Here is an 11,594-nt window from a genome sequence, read left to right as displayed (position 1 = left end):
TGTCAAGATGAACATCAAGAACTTATTTTTGAAAAATTTTTAATGCAAAGAAAACATGCAAGACACCAAACTTAAAAATTTTTCATGTATAGACACTATGAATGCAAGAATGCATATGAAAAACAAGAAAAGACACAAAACATAAAAACATCAAGATCAAACAAGAAGACTTACCAAAAACAACTTGAAGATCATGAAGAACACTATGAATGCATGAATTTTTCGAAAAATGCAAGATGAATATGCAATTGACACCAAACTTTCAACTTGACTCAAGACTCAAACAAGAAACATGAAATATTTTTGATTTTTATGATTTTATGATTTTTTTTTAGTATTTTCTTTAAAATTTTTTTTTTCAAAAACAAAGGAGAAATTTTTGAAAGATTTTTGAAAAATTTTTGAAAATAAAACAAAAAGAAAATTACCTAATCTGAGCAACAAGATGAATCGTCAGTTGTCCAAACTCGAACAATCCCCAGCAACGGCGCCAAAAACTTGGTGCACGAAATTGTGATCTCAGGCAATGGCGCCAGAAACTCTGTACGCACGTCTTAATAAATCATTTTTCATTCACAACTTCGATACAACTAACCAGCAAGTGCACTGGGTCGTCCAAGTAATAAACCTTACGTGAGTAAGGGTCGATCTCACGGAGATTGTTGGTATGAAGTAAGCTATGGTCACCTTGTAAATCTCAGTCAGGCGGATATCAAAAGGTTATGGAGTTTTCGAATATTAAATAATAAGTAAACATAAAATAAGGATAGAAATACTTATGTAAATCATTGGTGAGAATTTCAGATAAGTGCATAGAGATGCTTTCGTTCTTCTGAACCTCTGCTTTCCTGGTGTCTTCATCCAATCAATCCTACTCCTTTCCATGGCTGGCTTTATGTAAGGACATCACCGTTGTCAATGGCTACTTTTAATCCTCTCTGGAAAATGGTCCGATGCGCTGTCACTGCATGGCTAATCGTCTGGAGGCATCACCCTTGCCAATGGCTGCATCCTATCCTCTTGTGAAAAAGGTCCAAATGCTCTATCACAGCACGGCTAATCATCTGAGGTTCTCGATCATACTGGAATAGGATTCACCCTCCTTTTGCGTCTGTCACTACGCCCAGCACTCGCGAGTTTGAAGTTCGTCACAGTCATTCAATCCCGGAATCCTACTCGGAATACCACAGACAAGGTTTAGACTTTCCGGATTCTCATGAATGCCGCCATCAATCTAGCTTACACCACGAAGATTCTGATTAAGAGATCCAAGAGATACTCATTCAATCGAAGGTAGAACGGAAGTGGTTGTCAGGCACGCGTTCATAGGAAATGATGATGATTGTCACGTTCATCACATTCATGTTGAAGTGTGAATGAATATCTTAGAAGCGGAATAAGTTGAATTGAATAGAAAAACAGTAGTACTTTGCATTAATTCATGAGGAACAGCAGAGCTCCACACCTTAATCTATGGAGTGCAGAAACTCTACCGTTGAAAATACATAAGTGATGAAGGTTCAGGCATGGCCGAGAGGCCAGCCCCCAAAACGTGATCACAGGATCAAAAATACAATCCAGGATTACTAATACAATAGTAAGAAGTCCTATTTATAATAAACTAGTTACTAGGGTTTACAGAAGTAAGTAATTGATGCATAAATCCACTTCCGGGGCCCACTTGGTGTGTGCTTGGGCTGAGCTTGAATGTTACACGTGCAGAGGCTCTTTCTGGAGTTGAACGCCAGGTTGTAACGTATTTCTGGCGTTCAACTCTGGTTTGTGACGTGTTTCTAGCGTTTAACTCCAGACAGCAGCATAGAACTACCGTTCAACGCCCTTTTACGTCGTCTAAACTCGATCAAAGTATGGACTATTATACATTGATGGAAAGCCCTAGATGGCTACTTTCCAACGCAATTAGAAGCGCGCCATTTTGAGTTCTGTAGCTCCAGAAAATCCACTTTGAGTGCAGGGAGGTCAGAATCCAACAGCATCAGCAGTCCTTCTTCAACCTCTGAATCTGATTTTTGCTCAGGTCCCTCAATTTCAGCCAGAAAATACCTGAAATCATAGAAAAATACACAAACTCATAGTAAAGTCCAGAAATGTGAATTTAACATAAAAACTAATGAAAACATCCCTAAAAGTAACTAGATTCTACTAAAAAAATGCTAAAAACAATGCCAAAAAGCGTATAAATTATCCGCTCATCATTCGCCTAGAAGCATATAACAACTCCAGGCGATACAAGAAGAAGATGAAGGCTATCCATGACAAGCACATAAAAAGGAGAGAATTCAGACCAGAGGAGTTAGGTCTTCTTTATAACTCCAGACTGAGGCTTATGCCAGGCAAACTAAGAGCAAGATGGGAAGGTCCCTACAGAGTAGAAAAGGCAGAGCCATACAGAGTTTTTCACCTGCGTCATCCTTCTAGCTCCAAATTTATCAAGGTCAATGGACATCGCCTAAAGCTTTATCATGGAGAGAATATTAAGGATCACAAAGAACTAGAAGTCTTCCTTATGGAAGACCCACCAACAGAAGCAGAATGAGCTTGAAGATCGTCCAACTTAAAGACGTAAAAGCAAAGTGCTAGGTGGGAGATAACCCACCATGGTATGATCGTTCTGTTTTAGTCTTAGTTTTATTTTACTTTATTCTATTTTAATGACTCTTCTTATAATCTCTGCATATAGTCTGCATTTGCATTTGCATTCTGCATAAAAAAAAAGAAAAAGCACGCGACGCGTTCGCATCATAAGTAAAAAGGTATATGGCAGAGAGTTATGATGGAGTGGGGCTGGAATGGTGCTGGAAGCACAAGCCCTATCACGCAAACATGTGCCCCACGTGTCTGCATCATTTTTCAAAAAGAGGCCATTCTCGCGTGCGCGTCACCCACGCGCACGCGTCACTCTGAATTTTGGCAATGAGAGTATGAAACAGAGAGTTGTGCGTATGCGAGGCTGCTCTCGCGCCAATGGCACAGTTCATTTCACGCGAACGCGTGACCCACGCATCCGCGTCACATGCGACGCATAGTTTTACTATGTCAGCGCCAGATATCTTATCTTTTCTGTCCCAATCCTAATTTTACTTCTCCCTTCTTATTTCTTTCTTCTTCCTCCTTTCTTCTTTATTCCTTCTTACTTTTTAATTTCTCCCTCCCCCCTTCTTTTTCACATCCATTATCAAGGTTCTTTTCTTTTCTTCTTCCCTTTTTACTTTTCCATTATTATTTTTATTTCTTATTTTCTTCTTCTTTTTCTTCTTACTTTCATTATCTATGTCTTCTTTTTCTTTCTTTTTCTTTTTGCATCCTTTTTAATTGGTGTTATAAATTTATTTGGGTAATTATTTTCTTCTATATTTTTTGCTTGTGAGTTATTAAGGAATTATTTGACAATTATCAATAATTATTTTCGGATTGTTTGCATGTTTAAATTCAATACTTTCCATAACATATTTACCATGCATGCTAAGTGTTTGTGAAAAAGTCCATATGGCATTGTGCATATTTAATTATTCTTTTCTTCTACTCTAATGCCTGCTTTTCAGAAAACCCCTTTTTATATATTATTGATTGAATATAATTGTCAATACAAACAGATTGTCAGTTTAAAAGAGTTGATAATCAAATTGGGCATTTAATGCTTGATCTATGCTACTCATGCCTTTGCCAGCATGCCAATAAACATCTTGCACCTACTTGCCACACCATGCACTTGCTATATTTCCGTTGATGAACTTCTCACATGTAGTCGCGATCATGTGTTAACGACATCCTTCTTTACCGTGCATTGATTATCACTTATACCATCCTCTTCCTTGCTCAAACCCTTAGCATTAAAAGTTACTTTCCTTTTCCTTTTTCAGGATGGCTACCAAGAAAGGTAAAGAGAAAGCTACTCCTAAACCACCAGCAAGGAAAGGAATAAAAAGAATACTAACTGCGGAGCCATCTTCAACAGCATTAAAGCCCTCAACAAAAAGAATCAAGAGGATCATCAAAGTTGATGAAAAAGAGAAAGCCTTTCCAGCAAAGGACACTGCGCGGTTCACTAACCGCTACTGTGAGCAGATGTTCCCTATCCTGGCTGAGAGGAATTATAATAATGAATACCTTCTCATCCTCCTGACCAACATTGTTGAATTTGTTGAGCCCCGAATTGAACGAAGACAATGGGAATTCCTACGGAGACAGCCACGACAGGTTAACCTTTCATGGATAGTTGAATTCTACTCCAATTTTCACATGCCAACTATGCAGTCTGTCTATGTCCGTCAGAAGAAAGTCCCCATAACCGAAGAGGCCATTCAGCGAGCTTTAGATCTTCCCCCTGCTCCAGAAGGATTGGACGCATTCCAAAAAGCCTCTTTCAAACACCAGACATACCAATTTGACTGGGACGCCGTTCTCAGAGTTATAGCACAACCTGGCAGCAAATGGATCTATGGATACCATCGATCCTGACCTAAGAGCATATTGGCTTCAGCACTCAACTTGGAGGCTCAAGTATGGGCACAGATCATGTCCCATTACGTCTTTTCGAGCACTCACGAGTCTTCCTTCACTGCAGATATGGTTGTTTTACTCTGGTGTATCCTTACAGACCAGCCTCTCAATTTATCGAGACACATCCGGAATGCTATGGGACACGTACAGATTGCGGGCAACCTACCTTTTACCGCCTTGGTTTCAGATCTAGTCTCAGCAGCCGGAGTCTCCTACAGAGCTAGGGACATCAAGGCCATACTTCCACAGGATGATCAGTACGTCCCTAACGGGAAGTACATCAGACCTTCAGCAGCAACTATCAATCGAAGCACAGAACCAGCCAAAGATATCCCTTCTCCTACCACATCACAAGCACCTTCAACAAACCAACTACTCCATCAGATAATTGAAAAATTGGACCGGCTTGACCGGCAAGGAAAGCAAAGAGAGTGCCGAAACAAGCGCAGATTTACATACCTCAAGGAGCTACTTGTTGGTAACCACCCACCTGAAGAAGACCCAGACACCCCGGACTCCACTTCATTTACCAGCACAGGGAGCCATGACGGTTCCGATTGTGGAGATGCTGCTACCAGCCCCCCTTTATTCCTGACTGATGGCACCGAGGACGGTGCCAAGCTTTAAATGTGGGGAGGTCGGTCAGTACCTGACTTCTGGAGGTAACTGCTCTTTCTTAACACTAATAAATTAGTAATTTTTCTTTTATTAGAATAGGATAGATAACATAGTAATAGGTTATTTGCATGCATGTTCTATTTGGTTGAAAATAATATGTTTCTTTTTAAGACCATATTTTTGAAAATTTCACTAATTTAAATAAAATTTTTTTATGTTAAACTTGTTTGAAGATTGTATTTGGAACCTAGTTTAAAGCTAAGAACACACAACCCATGAGACTTGAGCTTAATTACATGGTTACACTATTTAACCATAAATTTTTTTTTATTCTTGTGTGTTTGCTTCTCTATGATTGTAATCTATATTTTGTTCCATCCTATATGTCCAATGTTTAATGTGTTATATGCATGCATATGATTGAGGCCATTATTTTAATAGCTCACTTATCCCAAATAGCCTACCCTTCTATTTACCTTTGTTAGCCACTTTGAGCCTTTTTATCCCCTTGTTCTATATTTTACCACATCACTAGTCTTAAGCAGAAAAACAATTAAAAACCCCAATTGAATCTTTGGTTAGCTTAAGATAGAGATTGTGTGTCAATTAAGCGTGGAAAAACTGTGGGAACATGGGTTAACAAGGGAATGTGTTATGTTTTTACATTGATGAATTAATTGGGAATTTGGGTATCTACTCATATGAAACTAGAAAAATTAAAAATCCATGTGCATTGATAATGTTATGTTTATTTTTATGCTTCAAAAAATATTTTTTAAGTAATTAAATAAATGAATAAGGGGACAAAATTACCCCAATATTAAGTTGGGTAAAGTATACTTTTTGTCCCTGAAGTTTGACAAAAGTTTTAAAAATATCCCTAAGTTTTATTTTGTTTCAATTTTGTCCCAAAAGTTTTCGATTTGCATTAAATATACCCTTGGCGGCTAATTTTTCAAAAAATTTAAGACCAATTCAACAACAATTTCATAAGAACAACCCTCAACACAAGCAAATTAAGCATCATTTTCATGCATTATTGTTAGATTAGTCTTAAATTTTTTGAAAATTTAGCCATCGAAGGTATATTTGATGCAAATCGAATACTTTGGGGACAAAATTAAAACAAAATAAAACTTAAGGATATTTTTGAAATTTTTGCCAAACTTCAGGGACAAAAAATATACTTTACCCTATTAAGTTTAATGAAAAATCAATGCATGTGTGATACAAAGTTAAGAGAAAAGTTGAGGCATGAGTATGTAATACAAAAGTGGGAAAATTTTGGGTAGCTAGGCATGATTTAAGAAGAATGTAGAGTATGTATAGGTAAGAGCTTAGGATAATCAAGGATTCAATTTATAGCTCACTTAGCCATATATATACCCTCACCTTTACCTTAGCCCCATTACAACCTTGAAAAGACCTCATGATGTTTGCATTGTGATGAGCGAATAATTTATACGCTTTTTGGCATTGTTTTTAGTATGTTTTTAGTATGATCTAGTTACTTTTAGGGATGTTTTTATTAGTTTTTATGTTAAATTCACATTTCTAGACTTTACTATGAGTTTATGTGTTTTTCTGTAATTTCAGGTATTTTCGGGCTGAAATTGAGGGACTTGAGCAAAAATCAGATTCAGAGGTTGAAGAAGGACTGCTGATGCTGTTGGATTCTGACCTTCCTGCACTCAAAGTAGATTTTCTGGAGCTACGGAACTCAAAATGGCGCGCTTCCAATTGTGTTGGAAAGTAGACATCCAGGGCTTTCCAGCAATATATAATAGTCCATACTTTGGTCGAGTTTAGACGACGTAAAAGGGCTTTGAACGCCAGTTCTACGCTGCAGTCTGGAGTTAAACGCCAGAAACACGTCACGAACCAGAGTTGAACGCCAAAAACACGTTACAACTTGGCGTTCAACTCCAGAAAGAGCCTCTGCACGTGTAACATTTAAGCTCAGCCCAAGCACACACCAAGTGGGCCCCGGAAGTGGATTTATGCATCAATTACTTACTTCTGTAAACCCTAGTAGCTAGTTTAGTATAAATAGGACTTTTTACTATTGTATTTTGATCTTTGGAAGATCCTGGATTGTATTTTTGATCCTGTGATAACGTCTTGGGGGCTGGCCATTCGGCCATGCCTGAACCTTTCACTTATGTATTTTCAACGGTAGAGTTTCTACACTTCATAGATTAAGGTGTGGAGCTCTGCTGTTCCTCATGATTTAATGCAAAGTACTACTGTTTTTCTATTCAATTCAACTTATTCCGCTTCTAAGATATCCATTCGTTCCCAAGAACATGATGAATGTGATGATTATGTGACGCTCATCATCATTCTCACTTATGAACGCGTGCCTGAAAAACACTTCCGTTCTACATGCAAACAAGCTAGAATGAGTATCTCTTAGATATCTAATACAGAGGACCGAGTCCGAGTTATTAGTATCTTTGTGGTATAAGTTAGAACCCATGGATGGCCATTCCTGAGATCCGGAAAGTCTAAACCTTGTCTGTGGTATTCAGAGTAGGATCTGGGAAGGGATGGCTGTGACGATCTTCAAACTCGCGAGTGCTGGGCGTAGTGACAGACGCAAAAGGAGGGTGAATCCTATTCCAGTATGATCGAGAACCTCAGATGATTAGCCGTGCCGTGACAGAGCATTTGGACCTTTTTCACAAGAGGATGGGATGTAGCCATTGACAACGGTGATGCCCTTACAGAAAGCTTGCCATGGAAAGGAGTAAGACTGATTGGATGAAGACAGCAAGAAAGCAGAGGTTCAGAGGAACAAACGCATCTCTATACGCTTATCTGAAATTCTAACCAATGAATTACATAAGTATTTCTATCTTTATTTTCTTTTTATTTATTTATTTATTTTCGAAAACTCCATAACTCTTTGATATCCGCCTGACTGAGATTTACAAGGTGACCATAGCTTGCTTCATACCAACAATCTCCGTGGGATCGACCCTTACTCACGTAAGGTTTTATTACTTGGACGACCCAGTGCACTTGCTGGTTAGTTGTGCGAAGTTGTGAAGTTATGCTTGGACCATGGTATTGTGCACCAATTATTGGCGCCATTGCCAGGGAGAGAACGAACAACAAATTTTACAACCTCAGAGTAACAATTTTGCATACCCAAGTTTTTGGCGCTGTTGCCGGGGATTGTTCGAGTTTGGACAACTGACGGTTCATCGTGTTGCTCAGATTAGGTAATTTTCTTTTTGTTTTATTTTCAAAAACTTTTCAAAAAAAAATCTTTCAAAAATTTCTCATCTGTTTTCGAAAATTATTCTAAAATTTTTTAAGAATGAATTCTAGTGTTTCATGAAGCATGTTGAAGCCTGATTGGCTGTAAAGCCATGTCTAAATTCATTTGGACTGGGGCTTCCAACCCAACATTATCAAGAGCAAGCTAGTTGTTGCTAATCCACCTGCTGTTGTTCCTGATCCACCTGATTTATATGCTAAAGCTTGACTGGCTATTAAGCCATGTCTAACCCTCAGATTGGAGCTTTAGACTAAGAGTGCAAGATTCCTGGAATTCATATAAAAAAAATTTGGAATCCTTATTTTTCTTTTTCACAAATAATTTTCGAAAAATACAAAAAAATCATAAAATAAAAAAAAATCAAAAAAATATTTTGTGTTTCTTGTTTGAGTCTTGAGTCAATTTCAAGTTTGGTGTCAATTGCAATTTTTCTAAAAATTCTTTGTATTTTTTTCGAAAATTCATGCATTCATAGTGTTCTTCATGATCTTCAAGTTGTTCTTGGCCAGTCTTCTTGTTTGATCTTCATATTTTCTTGTTTTGTGTCTTTTCTTGTTTTTCATGTGTATTTTTGCATTCATAGTGTCTGAACATGAAAGATTTCTAAGTTTGGTATCTTGCATGTTTTCTTTGCATTGAAAATTTTTCAAAAATATGTTCTTGACGTTCATCATGACCTTCAAAGTGTTCTTGGTGTTCATCTTGACATTCATAGCATTCTTGTATACATTTATTGTTTTGATCCATAACTTTCATGCATTGAGTCCTTTTCATGTTTTTCTCTTTCATCATTAAAAATTCAAAAATAAAAAAATATATCTTTCCCTTTTTCACTCATAAATTTCAAAAATTTGAGTTGACCTTTTCAAAACTTTTTAAAATTTAGTTGTTTCTTATGAGTCAAATCAAATTTTCAATTTAAAAATCTTATCTTTTTCAAAATCTTTTTCAAAAATCAAATCTTTTTCATTTTTCTTATTTATTTTCAAAAATTTTAAAAAATATTTTTCAAAAATCTTTTTCCTAATTTCATCTCATAATTTTCGAAAATATTATCAACAATTAATGTTTTGATTCAAAAATTTCAAGTTTGTTACTTGTTAAGAAAGATTCAAACTTTAAGTTCTAGAATCATATCTTGTGATTTCTTGTGAATCAAGTCATTTAGTTGTGATTTTACAAATCAAATCTTTTTCAAAACTGATTTCAATCATATCTTTTCAAAAATATCTTTTTATCTTATCCTTTTCAAAATCATATCTTTTTAAAACATATCCTTTTCAAAAATTTGATTTTAAAATATCTTTTCTAACTTATTATCTTCTTATCTTTTCAAAATTGATTTTCAAATCTTTTTCAACTAACTAATTGACTTTTTGTTTGTTTCTTATCTCTTTCAAAACTACCTAACTAACTACCCCTCTCTAATTTTCGAAAATATCTCCCTCTTTTTCAAAAATTCTTTTTAATTAACTAATTATTTTAATTTTTTATTTTAATTCATTCCTAATTTTTGAAAATTACTAACCTTTTTTCAAAAAACTATTTTCAAAATTTAACTTTAAATTTTAATTTTTAATTTTCGAAAATCCTCTCACCTCTCATCTTCTTCTATTTATTTATTCATCTACTAACACTCCTCTTCACCCAAAATTCGAACCCCTTCTTCTCCTCTGAGTTCGAATTCTTCTCTTCTATATTCTTATTCTTTTCTTCTTCTACTCACACAGGGGAACCTCTATACCTGGGTAAAAAGGATCCATATTATTATTATTTTTCTGTTCCCTCTTTTTCATATGAGCAGGAGTAAGGACAAGAACATTCTTGTTGAAGCAGACCCTGAACCTAAAAGGACTCTGAAGAGGAAACTAAGAGAAGCTAAAATACAACAATCCAGAGATAACCTTACAGAAATTTTCGAACAGGAAGAGGATATAGTAGCCGAAAATAATAATAATGCAAGGAGGATGCTTGGTGACTTTACTGCACCTAATTCTAATTTACATGGAAGAAGCATCTCCATCCCTACCATTGGAGCAAACAATTTTGAGCTTAAACCTCAATTAGTTTTTCTAATGCAACAAAATTGCAAGTTTCATGGACTTCCATCTGAAGATCCTTTTCAGTTCTTAACTGAATTCTTGCAGATCTGTGATATTGTTAAGACTAATGGAGTAGATCCTGAAGTCTACAGGCTCATGCTTTTCCCTTTTGCTGTAAGAGACAGAGCTAGAGTGTGGTTGGACTCTCAACCCAAAGATAGCCTGAACTCTTGGGATAAGCTGGTCACGGCTTTCTTAGCCAAGTTCTTTCCTCCTCAAAAGCTGAGCAAGCTTAGAGTGGATGTTCAAACCTTCAGACAGAAAGAAGGTGAATCCCTCTATGAAGCTTGGGAGAGATACAAACAACTGACCAAAAAGTGTCCTTCTGACATGCTTTCAGAATGGACCATCCTGGATATATTCTATGATGGTCTGTCTGAATTAGCTAAGATGTCATTGGATACTTCTACAGGTGGATCCATTCACCTAAAGAAAATGCCTGCAGAAGCTCAAGAACTTATTGACATGGTTGCTAACAACCAGTTTATGTACACTTCTGAGAGGAATCCTGTGAGTAATGGGACGCCTCAGAAGAAGGGAGTTCTTGAAATTGATGCTCTGAATGCCATATTGGCTCAGAATAAAATATTGACTCAGCAAGTCAATATGATTTCTCAGAGTCTGAATGGAATGCAAGCTGCATCCAACAGTACTCAAGAGGCATCTTCTGAAGAAGAAGCTTATGATCCTGAGAACCCTGCAATAGCAGAGGTAAATTACATGGGTGAACCCTATGGAAACACCTATAACCCCTCATGGAGAAATCACCCAAATTTCTCATGGAAGGATCAACAAAAGCCTCAACAAGGCTTTAATAATGGTGGAAGAAACAGGTTTAACAATAGTAAACCTTTCCCATCATCCACTCAGCAACAGACAGAGAATTCTGAGCAGAATCCATCTATCTTAGCAAACTTAGTCTCTGATCTGTCCAAGGCCACTGTAAGTTTCATGAATGAAACAAGGTCCTCAATCAGAAATTTGGAGGCACAAGTGGGCCAGTTGAGTAAAAGGATCACTGAAATCCCTCCTACTACTCTCCCAAGCAATATAGAAAAAAATCCAAA

At 36.7% G+C, this 11,594-nt stretch overlaps 1 non-coding gene across 1 annotated transcript; it reads right to left on the bottom strand.

The window, feature by feature from the left end:
* Positions 1–10,755: 10,755 nt before the first annotated feature.
* LOC148549291 (small nucleolar RNA R71) lies at positions 10,756–10,863 on the bottom strand. Its single transcript, XR_015897910.1, has one exon. It is a non-coding gene; the product is annotated as a small nucleolar RNA R71 (small nucleolar RNA).
* Positions 10,864–11,594: the final 731 nt, after the last annotated feature.

This window comes from Arachis ipaensis, chromosome B8, assembly GCF_059453495.1.
Source record: "Arachis ipaensis isolate K30076 ecotype BB chromosome B8, ASM5945349v1, whole genome shotgun sequence".
NCBI classification, from domain to species: Eukaryota; Viridiplantae; Streptophyta; class Magnoliopsida; order Fabales; family Fabaceae; genus Arachis; species Arachis ipaensis.
This window is presented reverse-complemented; position numbering and strand designations above follow the sequence as displayed.